This window comes from Ranitomeya imitator, chromosome 2 (assembly GCF_032444005.1).
Source record: "Ranitomeya imitator isolate aRanImi1 chromosome 2, aRanImi1.pri, whole genome shotgun sequence".
Classification (NCBI taxonomy): Eukaryota; Metazoa; Chordata; class Amphibia; order Anura; family Dendrobatidae; genus Ranitomeya; species Ranitomeya imitator.
In genome coordinates this window covers 114,650,467-114,672,408 of record NC_091283.1, presented here as the reverse complement: position 1 = coordinate 114,672,408, position 21,942 = coordinate 114,650,467, and positions in this window count along the sequence as shown.

The following is a 21,942-nucleotide window of genomic DNA, read 5'->3' as shown; positions in this document are numbered from 1 at the left end:
ATGATTTTTAATTAAATAATTCAATTGCATTTCATTGCATGAAATAAGTATTTGATCCCCTACTAACCAGCAAGAATTCTAGCTCTCACAGACCAGTTCTGGGTCCAATTTCCTGCTGCAGTGTGTACAAACTTGGCCATGAACTAAAGAAAATATCTGGCCTCTGTAGTTGCAAACAAAGGTTTCTGTACCAAATATTAAGTTCAGCTTTTCTATTATATCAAATACTTTATCATACAATAAAATGCAAATTAATTATGTAAGAATCATACAATATGATTTTCTGTTTTATTTTTAGGTTCTGTCTCTCACAGTACCTACGATAGAAATTACAGACCTCTCCATTCTTTGTAGATCGGAAAACTTGCAAAATAGTCAGTGTATCAATTTTTCTTTACCCCTCTGTATTTATATTCCCTTTACAGAGTCATTCAAAGGGAGTGGGGGTAGAGAACCTTGTGTGTTTATATAAAGTTAAGGCCAGGTGGCGGATTTGTAAGTATGAGAAGTAGGTCCTAAGTGGGAGTTTAAACCGCTCTCTAAGAGTCTGAAAAGGAAGAATATTTCTATTTAAGGGGTCTACAATATTCGCGTAATAAAATAATTGTGCTTGAAGCCATGGTTCTGTCATAGCTGCAGTAAGACTATCAGGTATTTTCTACCCATTTGCTATAAGCCCGCAAGGAGGCCCAAGCTGGTATCCCTCTAAGGTGCACAACCAAGTAATATCTCCAGATGTCTGGAAAGGCAATACCCCCTGTGTTTTTGAAGATGTGAGGACTGATTTAGATATTCAATGTCGTCTCTGACCCCCCAAAAAATTAAGAAGCACAGTCTGAAACCTCCTCAACACCGCTCATGCGATCGGCACTGGCAAAATCTCCACCATGTACAAGAACTTAGGTATAATAGACATCTTTATCGCATTTTCTCTGCCAAAAAGTGAGAGAGAAAGTTTAGACCATCTAGAAAGTAACCCATTAATCTCTTGAAAGAAGGCCGGGAAATTATGTCTATAAAGGGAGTTGTAAGAGCTAGTCAGGAAAATACCCAAATATTTAATTTTGGTGTCCTTCCAAGCAAATTTAAACTTTGATTTCAGAGCGTCCACCATTGCGCACAGTAATTTAATTGGGAGAGCTTCAGTCTTTGTTGTATTTACCTTGTACCCTGAGAGTAGTCCATATTCTGTCAAGGTAGATTGGAGATTAGGGAGGAAAAATGTGTGGGTTGGTGAGGGTTAGGAGAATATCATCCGCAAATAGAGACAACTTGAACTCTCTCTCCCATACCTTAAAGCCTTGGATATCTGGATTATTCCTTATTTTGGAAGCCAAGGGCTCTATACAGAGGACAAACAGCAGGGGAGAGAGGGGACACCCATGTCTAAATCAATTTGAGATATTGATACGAGAGGAATACGCATGGGGGAGTTTAACCACAGCATTGGGCAAGGAATATAAAGCTTGTATAGCCTGAATAAATGGACCCGATAGGCCATACCTGCGTAAAGACGCAAATAAAAAAGGCCAACTCAGTCAGTCGAATGCCTTCTCAGCATCTAAACTGAGCAGAAGGCCAGATTGCCCATTTATTTCAAGGACATGAACAAGGTCTATAGTTCGTCTAGTATTATCACCTGCTTGCCTATTTGCCACAAAACCGACCTGATCTTTATGGATTAAATCCGGAAGAAGCAAACTCAATCTATTAGCCAGGATTTTATTAAATATTTTAAGATCGTCATTTAGTAGGGATATAGGACGATAGCTGGCGCAATCAGCAGGGTCCTTTCCCTGTTTATGTATTACTGTGATATGTGAACTCAGCATAGAGGGGGGAATGGGAGAACCCGATATGAAGGAATTAAAGAGCGGTAACATAAAGGTCATTAATTCTTTCTGGAATGTTTTGTAGTATAAATATGTGAACCCATCAAGGTCCTGGGGCTTTACCCTGGGCAGTTCTTTCATTGTATTCTCCAGTTCTTCTTCGGTTATTTTATTGTTTAGTGTTAAAAGGGCTTCCGCTCTCAAGGTTGGTAATTGACAGGAGTCCAAGTAAGTTTACTATTGTTATTCTTATTGTTTTTAACGGTGCTGAGAAGTAAGTGTATAGTGCCCCAGCATCAGAAAATGATTTGTGTTGGATTTACTATCCCCAGTCTTGTGATAGTTGTTATTCACCAAATAGCGGCAATCAGAAGAAAAAAAACAACAAAAAGGCAGATTTTCAATCCATTTCTCCCTCTTTTGATATGATCTGGCACATCACAGAAGAGAGAAATGGGATCCCTCGACCCACCTGGTACCTCTGCTATCCCCGGATCCTCCTGCTCTGTCCTCGACCCTCTGTGTTACCTTCCTAGAAGATAATGGCGGACGCATGCGTATAGCGCTTGCCGAGATCTGCCGGCAGGTGCCCGGCAACAATGGGAGATTTTTCCTATTGGTTAATTTTGATCACTGAGATAGACCATATCACAATGATCAAAATTAAAAAATAGTAAATCAAACCCCCCTTTGTTAGGTAAAAATAATAAAATAAAAAAAGTATTATTTTTTCAATTCTTTGTAGTTAAGGTTAGAGCTAGGGTAAGGGTTGGAGAGGGAAATTTCATTCTCAAGCAACTCTTGGTTAAAGCTAGGGTTAGGGTTGGGGCTAGGTATTGGACTAAGATTAAGGTAGGGTTAGGGTAGGGGCTAGGGTTTGGGTTCTATTGGGGTTACGGTTGTGTTGTAGTTACGATTGGGTTGGAGTTACAGTTGTGGCGTTGGGGTTAGGGTTGCAGTTGGGCTAGGTTTATAGTTATGGTTGTGGTTAGGGTTAGGATTGGTATTAGGGTTGGGGGTATGTTGGGGTTAGGGTTGTAGTTAGGCCTGTTTTAGGAAATTTCCAAACATGACATAGTGCCCACCATTGATTACAGCCAATTTTGCGTTCAAAAAGTCAAACAGTGCTTCCTACCTTCTGAGCCCAGTTATGCGCCCAAACAGTGGCTTTCTCCCTATTTCAAAGTATCAGCGTACTCAGGAGAAATTGCACATCAAATTTGGTGGTGTATTTTTTTCCTGATACCCATGTGAAAATAAAAAAGTTTGGGTCTAAATTAATTTTTTGTGAAAAAATATAAAATGTTATTTTTTTCCTTCCACATTGCTTTTAGTTCTTGTGAAGCTCCTGAAGGGTTAAAGGGACACTGTCACCTGAATTTGGAGGGAACAATCTTCAGCCATGGAGGCGGGGTTTGGGGGTTTTTGATTCACCCTTTCCTTACCCGCTGGCTGCATGCTGGCTGCAATATTGGATTGAAGTTCATTCTCTGTCCTCCGTAGTACATGCCTGCACAAGGCAATCTTGCAATCAAAAACCCCAAAACCCCGCCTCCATGGCTGAAGATTGTTCCCTCCAATTTCAGGTGACAGTGTCCCTTTAATAAACGTCTTTAATGTGGTTTTGCACACCTTGAGGGATACAGTTTTTAGAATGGTGTCACTTTTAGGTATTTTCTGTCACATTTATTCCCCAAAATAACTTCAAATGTGAGGTGGTCCCTAAAAAAAAATTGTTATGTCAATGTTGTTGGAAAAATGAGAAAATGCTGGTCAAATTTTAACCCTTATAATGTCCTAGCAAAAAAAATTGTTTTACAAAATTGGGCTGATGTAAAGTTGACATGTGGGAAATTTTATTTATTAACTATTTTGTGTGACACGACTCTCTGTTTAGGGGTACAAAAATTAAACGTTTTAAATATGCAAACTTTTCAAAATTTTTGCCAAAATTCTGTTTTTTTTTAAATAAATAAATACAAGTCATATCAAAATATTTTACCACTAAAATGAAGTACAATATGACATGAAAAAATAGTTTCAGAATCAGTGGAATCTGTTGAAGCGTTCCAGAGCTGTAACCTTATATATTGACAGTAGTCAGAATTGTAAAAATTGGCTTGGTCATTAAAGTCAAAATGTTTGCTCGGTCACTAAGGGGTTAAGGTGTTATAAAGTGATATGTTTATACTTTTTCAAGTATAGTTCTGTGAGACATGGACAGATGTTGCATGCTTCTTTTAAGTCATAGATTGATTAATCATTTTATAGAGAAAATTGCACAAATGCACAATGCCTACACATATTTTTTCAGGCTGTGAAAGGCATTCAATATGACATATGATTATAGGATAATTTTTATAAGATGTATTTAATATATATATATATATATACTTTCATGTTGCTAAGCACTTAGAAATGCTTCTAATTCCAATGCCAGTTTCCTTTATCCAGGTAATTGATTATCTGGTTTCATACCATAAATTATAGAGTGCAATAAGCATGACTTAATGTGGTCATGCTGAGAGATAATAGTAGTAGTTCTTCTTCTAGCAATTAATGTAACTGAGTCCAGTTGTCTCTTACGTCAGCAATTATGATGATCCTACTGCTTGTAACCATGTCTTCCTCCTGGCTAAACAGTGTGTTTCCGTCTTTATGCTACTAATAACCTATAAGTACAATTTCTCCAAGTCTACATATACTTTTTTGTGCATGGGTATTCATGTGTTGAGTCACACATTTAGTTTAAAAATATTGTTGTATTACCTTTGTAAAGACTGTAGAGCAAATTTGCTGCTGCTGTTCCCTGAGTAGTTGTGCCTCCATTATTTGTTTTCACTTTTCATTTTATACAAATACTAACATACGTTAGCTTAAAATATGCATTGTAAATGTACAGTATATATTTCAATTTTACTCTTGCAGAGCTGTCTAATGTAATTTTTAGGTTAGTGGGCCTATGGTGCTTTAATAGATTAAAAATAATCTATACTCACCTTCTGGATTGGTGGCACTCCTCCTCATTCAGTACTATGTCCCCTGCTGGTCACCTATCATCAATACTTGGGGCAGGACTTCACATGACTGCTGAACCAAATTAGGGATCAATATTCATTCTGTCTTAAAAGAACAGCGGACTGTCCTTCATCTTTGAATAAAACATGAATGCTGGTTGCTGATTTGATGCAGGGCCAATAGATGCTCTTCGCCAAATTTTGATAACAGGTGACCAGTGGGGAAAAAATTGAATTTATTACTTTATTTAACAGCCTTCAGCCTTGGCGACTTGATGGATAAAAGATCTGTAGAAAGTTCAATCTTGCACAAGCCTAGATAGCTCCAACAGGGTCTTCTCCACCGTTATCTTGATAGTATCAAACCATTGGGCCGCTGGTTTTTCTCTTCACCTTTTTCATCTTAGTAGTCACGAGTATACCATGGTAGAGAGAGTCCAGAAGACAGCAGCAGCTGATTTCATGTACTCCTGCACTGGTTAGAAGCACTACATCTTGTTATACAGCTAGGCTTGGACTTGTCCATAGGGTAACAGGGGAATCCCCCGGTGGGCCCCTGTGCAGATCTGGGCCAACAACCCCATTTCATGGGCAGTACTTTGCATAATTCACTTTGTTCACTCTGTATGAAAAAAAGCAGCATATCATCATTCATTAACCAATCTACCCAGTTTATTATTATATAGAGATATAGGTAAATTAGTGTAATATTTGTATGCAGGTGAAAAGTGGGCCCCCAAAGTCAATGTTACTGGTGGGCCCTTGGCACCCCAGTACGACACTATATACAGCCTAATGTCACTCAGCAATTCATTTTTGAGGTTGGTGTGCCAGATGTGGGGGTAGGGTCTGTATTGTCACAGGGTATATCTCCTAGTAATTGGCATTTATGTTTATTCTTTTCTAAGAAACTGTAATCTGCTGAGAAAAACTATGACTTTGATAATAGAAAACTCTTGGCAATAAAGTGGGCTTTGAAGATTGGCGACATTTCTAGGAGGGGCAGTAAATCCAGTCATAATTATCACCAATTAAACACATCTGTTACAAATAGAATTAGCTAAGTGCCTGACACCTAGACAGGCAAGATGGTCATTATTTTTAACCATGTTCAACTTTTTTTTTACATACATTCCAGGGAATAAAAACATAAAGGTGGATTACTTATTTTGTTCTTTTCCTGGGGGTGTAGATAATTGTGAACTGGCTCCTATGGTACAGAAAGGAGTAGTTATTGCTACTAACTGTTCTGATCTTGAGAAGGAGGTTGTAGAGGCTCAGGGCGATGCCCCACCAGTATATCCCCATAGTAAACTGTTTGGACTGGTGAATCTCTGTCTTAAAATTTTAAGGGAACATCATGATTAGTGATGAGTAGTGTTGAGCATTCCGATACCGCAAGTATCGGGTATCGGCCGATACTTGCGGTATCGGAATTCCGATACCGAGATCCGATATTTTTGTGATATCGGGTATCGGTATCGGAAGTGTAAAATAAAGAATTAAAATAAAAATATTGTTATATTCACCTCTCCGGCAGCCCCTGGACATCTGCGCGAGGAACCGGCGTCCGGCACGGCTTCTTTCTTCAAAATGCGCGCCTTTAGGACCTGTGGTATGACGTCCCGGCTTCTGATTGGTCGCGTGCCACCCATGTGACCGCCACGCGACCAATCAGAAGCCGCGACGTCATTCCTCAGCTAAAGTCCTAGAATGAGCGCCTTTTAGGACCTGAGGAATGACGTCGCGGCTTCTGATTGGTCGCGTGGCGGTCACATGGGCGGCACGCGACCAATCAGAAGCCGGGACGTCATTCCACAGGTCCTAAAGGCGCGCATTTTGAAGAAAGAAGCCGTGCCGGACGCCGGATCCTCCCGCTGATGTCCAGGGGCCGCCGGAGAGGTGAATATAACAATATTTTTTATTTTAATTCTTTATTTTACACTTTAATATGGATCCCAGGGCCTGAAGGAGAGTTTCCTCTCCTTCAGACCCTGGGATCCATGAGGATACATTCCGATACTTGATGTCCCATTGACTTGTATTGGTATCGGATATCGGTATCGGCGATATCCGATATTTTTTGGGTATCGGCCGATACTATCCGATACCGATACTTTCAAGTATCGGACGGTATCGCTCAACACAAGTGATGAGTGAATACATTCGGCACTATTGGTTACTCGCACGAATAGTACAGTATTTAATCTATTAGTTACTCGGCGAGTAATTAGATATTCACCTCGGTATATTTGAGTGACCCGCCCAGCATGTTTGGAATTTTATTTGCAGCCAATGAACATGCTGGGCTGGCTTGCCAATCACAGAAATGCCGGTGCCATCTTTGGTGTGGCATTACCATGATTGGCTGGCCTTTGAGCATCGTAGGGACTTTTTAAACAATGCCAGTGCCATCTTGCACAGATTGCACCCTAAAACAGCATAGTGAGAGCACAATGTGAGCATAAGGATAGTGATAAAAAGTTATAGTGAGCATTTATTCCAAAAACACTTTTAAGAGCAGAAGATTGTCAAGATTACTTGTTTTTCTTTGTTAGGTGGGGATTTAGTACTGAGAGATTTATTAGGAGGTAGGGATTTGGATAAAAGGCAGAAAGCATGATGTTCTGATCATTCCAAGTACATGCTGCAGCCTTATGCTATTTTCTACCTATAATATCTAATACATGTCTAGCAGTTGTGCGACTGGTGCAATCTGGGTACAAATACATTTGCTTGACAATTTAGCAGGGGTAATAATCTTCCTTACTCCGCATTTGCAGTGTGTCAGCAAGCAGATCTAAAAAAAATCCTAACTTTCTATTGTTCTAAAAATAGTGTATCTTTATCTAGCAGTTTTGTGACTGGCGCAATCCGGATAGAGATAATCATACGTGACAACTTAGCAGGAGCAATAATCTTCATCACTCTGCATTTGCAGTGTGTCAGCAAGCTGATTTAAAAAGAATCCTAATTTTCTATTCTAAAAAATAGCACATCTTTCTCTAGCAGTTGTGTGACTGGCACAATCCAGGTAGAGATAATTGTACGTGACAATTTAGCAGGGGCAATAATTTTCATTACTCTGCATTTGGAGTGTGTCCGCAAGACGATCTGCAAAAAAAATAGCCACTCATTGCTACATACAGTGAATGTGTACATAAGAACTTTGTACGGGTACTTGTGAAAAAAAGCCAGTATTTTTTGCTTTCATAAGCATACCACATTCAAGATGCGAAAGGGTGACTTTAAGAGATGTGGATATGGTGGTGCCCACCAAGGCCGTGAGACAGATGCAAAGGTGACTGTATCTTGTTCTAGATTCCTGTCAAAATTTGGTCAGCACTAGTGTTGAGCATTCCAATACTGCAAATATCGGGAATCGGCCGATATTCGCTGTATCGGATTTCCGATACTAAGTTCTGATATTTTTAAGATATCGGATACCAGAATCGGAAGTACCTATAGTGCAATGATGATGCACTATAATGGAGTGTGGGCGGAGCGTGGGCAGAGACTGCGTCTGTGTGTGCAGGTGAAGTCTGTACGTGACCGTGGGGGGTTTGTGCGGGCCTGCCAGGGGTCTGTACGGTCCTCTCGGAGGTCTGTGCGGGCTGCCGGGGGTCTGTGAGGCCTACCGGGGGTTTGTACGGGCCTCTCAGGGGTCTGTGCAGGCTGCCGGGGGTCTGTGCGGCCTGCCAGGGGTCTGTATGGGCCTCTCGGGGATCTGTTTGGCCAGCCGGAGGCCTGTGAGGCCTGCCGGGGGTCTGTACGGGTCTCTCGGGGGTCTGTGCGGCCCGCCCGGGGTCTGTGCGGCCTGCTAGGAGTCTGTATGGGCCTCTCGGGGGGTCTTTGCGGCATGCCGGGGGTCTGTATTGGCCTCTCTGGGGTCTGTGCGGCCTGCCAGGGTGTCTGTGCGGCCTGCTGGGGGTCTGTATGATCCTCTCTGGGGTCTGTGCAGCCTGCCGGGGGACTGTGTGGGTGTGCAGGCATCGTCCGATGGGACTACAAGTCCCATCGGGCTATGCCTGCTAAAATGGCAGTGATTGACACATTAGCCAATGATGGGACAGTAGTAGTCTCATCATCCGGCTAATGTGTTGAATGTAAAAAAAAATACATACTGCATACATACTACATACATACTACATACATACAACATACTACATACATACAACATGCTACATACATACTACATATATACTACATACATACAGTTAGGGCCAGAAATATTTGGACAGTGACACAAGTTTTGTTATTTTAGCTGTTTACAAAAACATGTTCAGAAATACAATTATATATATAATATGGGCTGAAAGTGCACACTCCCAGCTGCAATATGATAGTTTCCACATCCAAGTCGGAGAAAGGGTTTAGGAATCATAGCTCTGTAATGCATAGCGTCCTCTTTTTCAAGGGACCAAAAGTAATTGGACAATGGACTCTAAGGGCTGCAATTAACTCTGAAGGCGTCTCCCTCGTTAACCTGTAATCAATGAAGTAGTTAAAAGGTCAGGGGTGGATTCCAGGTGTGTGGTTTTGCATTTGGAAGCTGTTGCTGTGAGCAGACAACATGCGGTCAAAGGAACTCTCAATTGAGGTGAAGCAGAACATCCTGAGGCTGAAAAAAAAGAAAAAATCCATCAGAGAGATAGCAGACATGCTTGGAGCAGCAAAATCAACAGTTGGGTACATTCTGAGAAAAAAGGAATTGACTGGTGAGCTTGGGAACTCAAAAAGGCCTGGGCGTCCACGGATGACAACAGTGGTGGATGATCGCCGCATACTTAATTTGGTGAAGAAGAACCCGTTCACAACATCAACTGAAGTCCAGAACACTCTCAGTGAAGTAGGTGTATCTGTCTCTAAGTCAACAGTAAAGAGAAGACTCCATGACAGTAAATACAAAGGGTTCACATCTAGATGCAAACCATTCATCAATACCAAAAATAGACAGGCCAGAGTTAAATTTGCAGAAAAACACCTCAAGAAGCCAGCTCAGTTCTGGAAAAGTATTCTATGGACAGATGAGACAAAGATCAACCTGTACCAGAATGATGGGAAGAAAAAAGTTTGGAGAAGAAAGGGAACGGCACATGATCCAAGGCACACCACATCCTCTGTAAAACATGGTGGAGGCAACGTGATGGCATGGGCATGCATGGCTTTCAATGGCACTGGGTCACTTGTGTTTATTGATGACATAAGAGCAGACAAGAGTAGCCGGATGAATTCTGAAGTGTACTGGGATATACTTTTAGCCCAGATTCAGCCAAATGCTGCAAAGTTGATTGGACGGCGCTTCATAGTACAGATGGACAATGACCCCAAGCATACATCCAAAGCTACCCAGGAGTTCATGAGTGCCAAAAAGTGGAACATTCTGCAATGGCCAAGTCAATCTCCAGATCTAAACCCAATTGAGCATGCATTTCACTTGCTCAAATCCAGACTTAAGACGGAAAGACCCACAAACAAGCAAGACCTGAAGGCTGCGGCTGTAAAGGCCTGGCAAAGCATTAAGAAGGAGGAAACCCAGCGTTTGGTGATGTCCATGGGTTCCAGACTTAAGGCAGTGATTGCCTCCAAAGGATTTGCAACAAAATATTGAAAATAAAAATATTTTGTTTGGGTTATGTTTATTTGTCCAATTACTTTTGACCTCCTAAAATGTGGAGTGTTTGTAAAGAAATGTGTACAATTCCTACATTTTCTATCAGATATTTTTGTTCAACCCTTCAAATTAAACGTTACAATCTGCACTTGAATTCTGTTGTAGAGGTTTCATTTCAAATCCAATGTGGTGGCATGCAAAGCCCAACTCGCGAAAATTGTGTCACTGTCCAAATATTTCTGGCCCTAACTGTACATACAACATACTACATACATACTACATACATACTACATACATACTACATACATACATACAACATACATACAACATACCACATACATACTACATACATACTACATACATACATACTACATACATGCATACAACATACATACAACATACCACATACATACTACATACACACAACATACATACTACATACATACTACACACATACATACTACATACATACTACATACATACTACATAAATACATACTACATGCATGCATACTACATACATACTACACACATACATACTACATGCATACTACAAACATACTATATACATATGTACTACATACATACAACATACTACATACATGCATACTACATACATAATACATACATACTACATACATACTACATACAATACATTCAAATACTACATACAATATATACATATAAACATGCAGTACATATAACATAGAGTACAAACTCACCATCACTTGTCATTTTGATACCCAAAGCCAGTGTCATCTGTAAAAAAGATTAAAATAACAAACAACCAATATACTCCCTGATCTGCAGAAATCCACAAGTGTCCCACGACGATCTCCCGTGGAGAATGGAAGCATCAGCTGATGCAACCGCTCTCTAGGGGCTCCAGGAACACAATGACGGGAGGAAGGTATCCTTCCACACTGTATTCCTCCGCCGCTGTAAAAATTAGTCCCTAGTTTCACTTTTGGCATTGCTGTGTGAGAAATTTTCCCACGCAGCAATTGCCATAAAGTGAGACTCTGAGAGGTTACTATAGTTCAGTGATGCACTGCAGGAGCCATTGTCTCCTGTCAGTGTGTCACTGAAGGTCCTATAGGGCGGTGACATCACCCGATGTCACTGTTCTATAGGAGAGATCGTTGTGGGACACTCGTTATGAATTGGACTGCGTCGGACAGGGAGAATACGGTTTATTATTTTACGTTTTTTGCAAGTGCTGAAGTATGGTAAGTATGGTTAAACGAAGAATATTAAAATACTTTTTTCCTAATGTGTGTATGTTTTATTAAACCTTTACTAGTATTGGATTAATAATGGATAGGCGTCTTAATGACGCCTCTCGGTTATTAACCCGGCTTAATGTCACCTTACAATATAATAGCAAGGTGACATTAACCCCTTATTACCCCACTAGATTGTGGCCCGATTCTAACGCATCAGGTATTCTAGAATATGCATGTCCTAGTAGTATATGGACAATGATGATTCCAGAATTCGCGGCAGACTGTGCCCGTCGCTGATTGGTCGAGGCAACCTTTATGACATCATCATCGCCATGGCAACCATTATGACATCTACGTCGATACTGTGCCCGTCGCTGAATCAGAAACGTGGGATTTCTACGTCCTTTATGACATCATCGTCGCTGTGCCCGTCGCTGATTGGTCGAGGCCTGGCGGCCTCGACCAATCAGAGACGCGGGATTTCCAGGACAGACAGACAGACAAAAAGACAGACAGACAGAAAGACAGACGGAAAAACCCTTAGACAATTATATATATAGATATTCTACCACTACATTGGAGTGTAAAGAGAGGGGCTAAGTGCCGAAATTGGCGCATCTCACAGATGCGCCATTTCTGGGGCGGCTGCAGACTGCTATTTGTAGCTGGGGGGGCAATATCCATGGCCCCTCTCTAGGCTATGAATATCAACCCGCAGCTGTCTGCATAGCCTTTCTGGCTATAAAATATAGGGGGACCCCACACCAATATTTGTAGCCTGCTATGAGTATCAGCCCGCAGCTGTCTGCGTAGCCTTTACTGGCTATTAAAATAGGGGGACCCCCCAAAAAATGACGTGGGGTCCCCCTATATTTTATAGCTAGAAAGCTATGCAGACAGCTGCGGGCTGATATTCATAGCCTAGAGAGGGGTCATGGATATTGCCCCCCTGGCTACAAATACCAGTCCGCAGCCGCCCCAGCCAGAAATGGCGCATCTGTACCTTGCTATTGTAAGGTGACATTAAGCCGGGTTAATAAGGGAGAGGCGTCAATAAGATGCCTATCCATTATTAATCCAATACTAGTAAAGGGTTAATAAAACACACACACATTAGGAAAACATTATTTTAATATTCTTCATTTAACCATACTTACCATACTTCAGCGCCTGCAAAAAACGTAAAATAATAAACCGTATACTACCTGTCCGCCATAGTCCAATTAATAACGAGTGTCCCACGACGATCTCCCCTATAGAACAGTGACATCGGGTGATGTCACTGCTCTATTGGACCTTCAGTGACACACTGATAGGAGACAATGGCTCCTGCAGTGCACCACTGAACTATAGTAACCTCTCAGAGTCTCACTTTGTGGCAATTGCTGCATTGGAAAATTTCTCACACAGCAATGCCAAAAGTGAGACTAGGGACTATTTTTTTACAGCGGCGGAGGAATACAGTGCGGAAGGATACCTTCCTACAGTCATTGTGTTCGCCCCTAGAGAGCGGTCGCATCAGCTGATGCTACCATTCTCCACGGGAGATCGTCGTGGGACACTCGTGGATTTTTGCAGTTCAGGGAGTATATTGGTTGTTTGTTATTTTAATCTTTTTTACAGATGACACTGGGTTTGGGGATCAAAATGACAAGTGATGGTGAGTTTGTACTCTATGTTATATGTACTGTATGTCTGTATGTATGTATTGTATATAATATATGAATGTATTGTATGTAGTATGTATGAAGTATGTACATAGTATGTATGTATGTATGTAGTATGTATGCATGTATGTATGTAGTATGTATGTATGTATATAGTATGTATGTAGTATGTAGTATGTTCTCAAAAAGAAAAGAAAAAAACATTTGTCACATGTGTAGATGTGACAGAGAATACTTACCAATCTGAAGAGGTGAGTACTCACTTCACTTTCATTTCCACCTTGTTCAGGCCTAAGCTGTTGCTACTCAGAAAAAGACGACAACATTCTGATGCATGCAGCAAGAAAAAAGAGAAAGAAATTATTAGGACACATATAGAGAGAAAAAAAAGAAAATACAGACATTGGCTTTGATACTCACATTGTTCAAAGTGTAGATTCCTCACAACTTCAGAGCTTCTTCTCTTGTTCCCAGTCTGCTTTGTATTGACCTGCATATGCCCACTCTCTTCTTTTATCAGTTTGTATGTGGGGGTGGCTTATCAGGGTCTAGACAGATTTACTGTGGAAAAACGCATGCTTTCACAAATGCAAACAAACGCATGTCCCTCAAATGCATGCATTCTCATAGACTGAAATGCGTTTTTTTGCCACATTCCTTCCGCTAACAACCGCATATGTTTCTAGGCGGCAAATTCACGCCTCTGTAGTTACAACATGTAGCGCTTACCTTGCCAAGCCGCAGACAACGAAACGATGCATGTGTAGTCAAAAGCGAGAAAAAGCATCCAATCGCAGGCACCTGCGTCCCCAATGTTAAAGATAGGAAAACATGATGCATGCGGAAGTATGCGGCATAAGCGCTGCGGACAAAACCGCAAATGTGAAATCAGCCTAACATTGCAATAAAATACAAAAACAGGCAATCAAAACATTGTATGTACCACAAAATGGTATCAGTAAAAACGTCAACTCTGGGCTAAAAAAAAAAAAAAAGTCGAAAGCCAGTCCCAGATAGCAAAAAAAATTAAAACACTGCAGATTTCAGAAAATGGCTACAAACACAATTTTTTTTTCATGAAAATTTCCCAAATTTTTTCACCACTTAAATAAAAAAAAATTATGTACACGTTTGTTGTCTGCATACTCATTCCAACCTAGAGAATCATATTGCCTTGTCAGTTTTACCATGTAGTGAACATAGTAAATGATAACTTCAAAAGCATGCTATGGGTCCTACTTTTGGCTGGAACCCTCTGCCTAGAATGATATGAGATCATGGAGAACTGGATTGTTGATAGTGAGCAGTGGGAAAGGCCAGAAGGATGAGCTATAGGGTTAGTATGGTTTCTTTTGAAACTTTTGCTGGCCACTCACATTTTCAGGCACATCTGTTGTTCCATGCCCACGGTCTGGTCCTCCACATCTTCACCACGCTCTAGCCTGGTGTTCACTTTAGGCTAGGGTTTCCTCCCATGAGTAGGCTGAGAGCATGCGCAGTAAACTATGTTGCTGCTCAAGTTCACTACACATACTCTTGGACCTACTTGTAGCCAGAAGCCCTGACCTAGAGTGAAACTGGGTCCAAGGAGCAATCTAACAAAGGCTCGTGGCAAAGAACATCAGGCAGGTAGAGGCTAAGCGGCACAGAGTTGAGCCCTAAGTATAATAACAAGAATATGGATTGTCTTTATCTTACATTTATTATGTGTTGGGGTCTGGAGAGACCTCAAAGCATTATAAGGCATTATATTAAAAAAAATGGTAAAATGTGTGCTTACAGGCAAATTTGAATTTGGCCTGATCCACTCATCTCTCCTCAATGCCTTCATTGTTGTTATTTACAGAGTTAGTTTTATCTATATTATTTCTCCATTTCATTATCTACAAATTCAATGTTTCTAACTGTAATCTTGCTTTGTATACCCCTCTCCACCCATTCCCTTTCTGCTTTCTGTCTTTCCCACCCCATCCACCGTTGGTATACTTTTTTTTACAGAAAACAAATCTCTATGTAGTTCACAGCTTCCCAAAAAACAGCAATACCTTTAGAGAAAAGCAACCTATTGAAAAGAGTGAGTATATAAATATGTTTACTGCTACAGATATTTTGTTCGGTACCTTTAAAATCGATTAGAATATTTTGTACAGTAGATTTTGTGATGACCGTTTACACTATCCATAACAAAAAAATCGGAATATTGACACTTGATAAAATTGTTTCTAAAAAAGTTTTCTTCTTTTTCCTATACAAACAATGAATTCCTCTAGAGGTTATTGCTTTGCCATTTCTAATTTTCCACACTGACAGCTGTACCAATATTTTGTTTATGTAATGTCTCAAGACAAATATCCAAGTCTATAAAATCAGCAAGCGAACTGTATTTTAAACATAATTGGTTTTGCTGGTTTTCACACTCTCCATTATTTGAGCAAGTGTTGACGCACAGTATCCTTCCTTCCTCATCTTTATTCAGTATTTTTCCAAACAATACTTGGGTAATATTTATGCATGCACTGTACTGCAAAAAGTGTGAATCGAATTCCAAAGTGTTATATCTGAAATTATTGAAAGTAGCAAAGACATGTACACTATTTGCATAGTTAGCAAAATTCTTAGAATATTGTAAGTTTTTAAAAACAAAGAGCAAAGCAGTTGAAAATGTTACAACTACTAAAAATTTATATATTGTAAATATCTACCCTTAGACATTAATAGGTCCAACATTTTATGCTAATTTTTAAATTTTTTATAATAGACCGCTATCAACTCTCCCCTTAGCCTTTTTTTTTTTGCAAGCTAGATATTCCCAGATCCTTTAACCATTCCTCATAGTGTTACGGATCTGCAACACAGAAGTAAGGTAAAAAGGGGGAAAACTGACCCTGCACTATGACTAAAATAAGAAAAAACTTGGCACTCAAGAGAACATTTTCGGTCCACATCCGGACCTTCATGAGAACAATTTTACTGGTATAGTAGATAAAGCATATATAGGGTCAGTGTTGATTCCAACTGGATTATTCAACTGGCCTGGATGCAATGGGAGATCCTGTGGATGTCAGTGCACGTGGAGTAAGGCGGAAGCCGCTAAGAAAGGCACGTCTCTCTGAGCAGCTTCCGTCATACTCCACGTGTGCTGACATCCACAGGATCTCCCATTGGATGTGGACCGAAAACGTTCTCTTGAGTGCCAAGTTTTTTCTTTTTTTTTTTTCTTGTTTTGGATTCCTGGGTTGGATACACTACTTGAGCACCTATACTGATTATTAGTACAAGTGCCGTGTTGCTTCTTTTTCATTTCCCGCACTATGACTAGGCTGAAACCCTACGATAGAGTGGGCGATCCATTCCTTGTGATTATACCCACCGACAATCCTAGGATAATCTAAAGCGAAGACCTATAGATAAGGGGAAGGGGTACCCTAAAAGAACTAAGGACTGGGTACAAAAACAGGTCACCTCCTAGTAGAAAACACAGAGAAGGCTGCAGAAACCAAAATAAAACAGAAACTAAGGCTAGCAGAACCAGAGGTACCAGTACTGCACAAATAACACGCACAGAACACAAAACAAAGCACCAAGCTAGAGCTCATGCAGATTAACACTGATGTCCAGCAAGGACTGTGAGGCAGGTGCTGGTTAATAAAGAGTGAAACAAACACCTGACCAAAGACAAACCCAGCACCAGAGGAAAAAGACCAGCAGCCAGAACTCCACAAGAAAATGGCGGATAGTAACAAACTAAACAGATTCTAACACGTAGGGCATAGTTTGCAGTCCGCTCACCATCCTGGTAGCTCTTCTCTGAAACTTGTAGAAACTTGATGAACATTTTTAATACACAGCACTCAACATTATAACAGCTTGGAGTAAGCTCAACAGCTCCAATAGTGCTAACATCAGGCAGCCAGAATATGAGATTTAATGTTTTATCTATAAGAACACTTATAATTGTTCTACATAAGATATTATTCTACTTTAACCAAACCATGGTGAACCTAAGACAAAAAATGAACAAATATCCTGTAATAAGGAAATAAATGATAATATTACATGCAAATAACATAGCCTTTCTCTTTTCTCAGTGATTTCTGAGTAATTCATTTCTATATTGCCCAATTTTGTGGATAGAGCCTCAAATTATTGAGTTCAAGTAAATCCCTTTGCAACAAGATGCATAAAATTAAGCACCCAGGTGACCATGCAGTTTCTTTTCCATACGCTTACATGTGAAAATTCAGACCATTCAAAGTGCAATGTCGAAAGGTAGAAAATCTAGGCGTAATGACAGCTCAGTCAGAAAGAGAATCACCAAGTAAACGTCAATTTAATGGGAAACTGTCAGCAGGTTTTTGCTAAGTAATCTGAAGACAGCAGGAGATAGAGGCTGAAACACAGATTTCAGGGATGTGTCACTAGTCAGGCAACTAAGTATCCCACTATCTATGGACTTTGTACACCTGCAACGCTGTACACCTGGTGTAAGCGGGGTTAACATTTTCATCTCTGCTTCACTCTAAATCTAAAAGCTCAAATTGTGTCAGAACACCTGCAACCAGTAATCTAAGTGAGACATCATTGGACTCAGCTTCTTTTTCCCTACATTATGCTGCTCTCAGATAAGCAAACAAATTAGCAATTTTCATTTATCAAAAAACCAAGAAGTTATTTATATTATAGCCCACAAGGTATTAAAAGGAGTTTAGCAAAAAAGGGGATTAAAACATAACTTTTAATGCACCATTAAAAGGTACCAAGAACACAACAAACAATAAAAAATTGGTGCCCTAAAAGGGCCTGCAAGACAATTTTTCAGGCTAACATGAGGCACCAATCATCCACAACTGACTACCAATACCAGTACCACTGGCATATAGTGGAGAGACCTCAAAGGGTGCTATGTAAAAGCAATAGATTGAAACAATCTCACCCAATTCCGGTCCACACTTAGGGGATCTGGCAGATGACTTCAGGCATTCATTTGGATCTCTTGGCATCCAGCCATCATGTAAATATCCATCTCATGCGTGGAAGTTACAGGGAGTCAATAATAGGAGGATAACCATCTCCCAGTGCTGATATTTTAACCGCATCCTGATGCATTTTATCCCATCCACGGACTCAACAGGGCATAAGGCAGCTATATGAAGGACACTGCCATGTTAGGCTGTGGGGGGTGCTTTCAAATAAGGTAGCAAAAACCTGCTGACAGGGTCCATTTAACATGTCACAATCACCCAAATTGCCTCTGTAACTGAACGTTAACACAAGAAATGCCCATTTGACATTTTTCATGTTCAAGCCTCTGCAAATAATCCTAAAATTGGAGGGAAACCACCAATGCCAGTGCTTATTTCAGCTGGATGTGCATCTTGGGGTGTATTGCAGCGAAAGGAATCTCCGGCTCCCTGCTATGTAATACACGCCACCTGTCAATCAGAGGTTTGCAACTGATGTTGGCATGCCATGCATTGGTTTTGCAAGCCTCTGTGTTGTTTACCGAAGAGGACGCTGCACGTTGTGGGATCAAAAGATGGTGAGAGGGATTTTTTTTTTCTTTTATGCAAAGGCAGAACGGGGCATTTATATACCAGGAAAGGGTCTAAGATGGAGGACATGCATAAAAGGAGGGGGCCCAGGATGGGGGACATACACTCAAGTAAAGGGCCCAGGATGGGGCACATATACAGTATATACCAGGATGGGGACATATGCCAGTAATGGGGGATATATATATCAGAATGGGTGACTTACAGTACTGTGTCTTGCGAACGTATTTGGCTCCCTGGAACTTTTCACCCTTCTCCCATATATCATGCTTCAAATATAAAGATACCAAATGTAAATTTTTAGCAAAGAATCAACAACAAGTGGAACACAATTGTGAAGTTGAGCAAAATTTCTTTGTTATTTAATATTTTTGTGGAAAATCAAAAACTGAAAAATGGGGTGTTAAGGACTGGCGGAACGCACCAAGTACAAGATGAAATGGAACTAGGTGCGTTCGCAGTCCGAGGTCCACCGTGCAGGTAAAAACCCTGCTGCTAGTAAAGACGGACTATATGGCGGTACTATAAGATGGTTAACTTCACCCTGTGTGAAGGAAGCGACCCTGTTGCGTCACAGGACTGCGGTACCGCACATAGAGCGCAAGCAAGGAGTCACTAATCTCAAACTCGAGACTGAGGATTTGAGTTCAGAAGACCCCATGCGCTCGACACCGCAACTGGGGTGTCAGAGGAACATAAATAATAATATAAAGGCACAAGAGTGCGTGCGGTGCCGCACTGACGGACGCCACTAACCACCCAGGCTTGGGTCAGGAAAGCCCAGAGCAAGCGCACGGCGCCGTACTGGCGGACACAGCAACTGGTAGCTGTAATGTGTGTTACGTGCTGTTGGATAAGTCGGGCGCTAGATAGCAAACATACACCTTCCGCGAACAGTCATCCAATAGGGAGGGTAATTTAAAGAGCGACTTTCACTCACAACACACACACATATTTACAAGACAATACTAGCGCATGGCCGTGCGGTCATGCGCAGTTTATATTGTTGCAGCACAGGAAGCTGCTACCGAAGTTTTGCCCTTTCAGGACCTTACTGGAGGACCAATGGAATGTGCTGCAGTACCTGAGCATGTGACCCTTGATCTCCAACGGGAGATCTTGCCCTGGGCATGCTCAGTGTGTGAAAATAAGGACTTAGTCCCAGAGAAGCCTGCTTGCCGCAGATCAGTGCAGGGTACAACAGGAGAGCCAGAAAAGGCAGTAGTAACCCTCTGCACAGAATCAGTCCCAGCAAGACGCTGGGAGAGACGCCTCCTCTGAGCAGACCCCACTGCGGCCCATGCAGAATGGGAGACCGCAGCAGACACGGATCGAGATTCCTCCTGTGCAGCAGAGGAAACTCGACTCCTAACATTACCCCCCCTCCTAGGGCCCCCCCTCCTTGAGCCTCACTACGCTCAAAAGCTGCAATAAGCAGCGGAGCCCAAATGTGCTCCACAGGCTCCCGGGTTCTATCCTCTGGGCCGTGACCCTTCCAGTCCACCAGATAAAATAACTTGCGACGTACCACCTTGCACCCCACAATAGCATTCACCTCAAACTCATCCGTGGATGAACCCGATGTCCCAGCAGATGACTCAGAAAACCGGGACAAACGAACGGGCTTTAAGAGGGAAACATGAAAAGTATCGGTGATACCAAGGCGTGGAGGAATAGCCAAACGGTAGACCACAGGGTTGACCTGTTCCAGAACCTTAAGCGGGCCAATGTGGCGAGGAGCAAACTTTGTGGACTCAACTCGCAGCCTGATGTTACGGGCGGAGAGCCACACTAAGTCGCCAGGAGCAAAGACCGGAGCGGGGCGCCGGTGTGTATCAGCCGAAACCCTCATTCTTTCCTTGGAGGCCCGGATGGCATCCTGTGTGTGGTCCCAGATGTCACGTTCCTCCACCGCCCAGTCTGCCACCCTAGAATCGGTGGATGACACGGGCATGGGCACAGGGACACGCGGGTGCTGGCCGTAATTAAGGAGAAAAGGAGTCTGACCAGTGGAATCGGCTACGGCGTTGTTCAAGGCAAATTCCGCCCAAGGTAGCAAAGATGCCCAGTCGTCCTGCCTAGCAGAAACGAAATGACGCAAATATGTCACCAGAGTCTGGTTGGTTCTCTCCACCAACCCATTCGTCTCGGGATGGTATGCAGAGGAGAGACGCGAACTGGGGACCCCGATCGCTGACAATCTTATCAGGCATACCATGCAATCGGAAAACGTGCTTAATGAACAACACCGCCAAGGCCCGTGCTGAAGGTAACCGAGGAAGCGGCACCAAATGCACCATCTTAGAGAAATGGTCAGTGACAACCCAAATAATGGAGCAGCCACGCGACTTGGGTAAGCCCACCACAAACTCCATCCCGACCATCTCCCAGGGCCTGTCTGCCACCGGTAGAGGGTAAAGCAACCCAGCAGGCCATTGCCGAGGAGACCGATTCTGGGCGCAAGAAACACACGCCTGAATATAGTCCCTGACATCTCGGGCCATATGCGGCCACCAGTATGTTCTCGACAAAAGCTCAGATGTCCTCTTGGTCCCAAAATGCCTCCGGTCGCAAGTTAGCTGGCACGAAAGTCTTGCCCGGGGGCACAGACTCTAGCGAAACCGGAGCTACAGTTCTCAGGCTCTCAGAAGGGACAATAAGCCGAGGCTCCTCCTCCTCCTCAGATGACAATACGGAGCGGGAGAGAGCGTCGGCACGAACGTTCTTCTCCCTGGAGAGAAAATGGAGAGTAAAATGGAACCGGGAGAAGAACAGGGACCATCTAGCCTGGCGAGAATTCAGCCGCTGGGCCGTTTGTAGATATACCAAGTTCTTGTGGTCAGTGAAGACTTGGAAGGGAAAGCGAGCTCCCTCCAAGAGATGTCTCCACTCTGAAAAAGCCAACTTCATGGCTAGCAACTCCCTGTCAACGATGGAATAATTCCTCTCCGCTGGTGTGAAGGTCTTGGAGAAGAAGAAGCAAGGATGCTTCCGACCTTGAGCATCCTTTTGGAAAAGGACTGCTCCAGCACCAA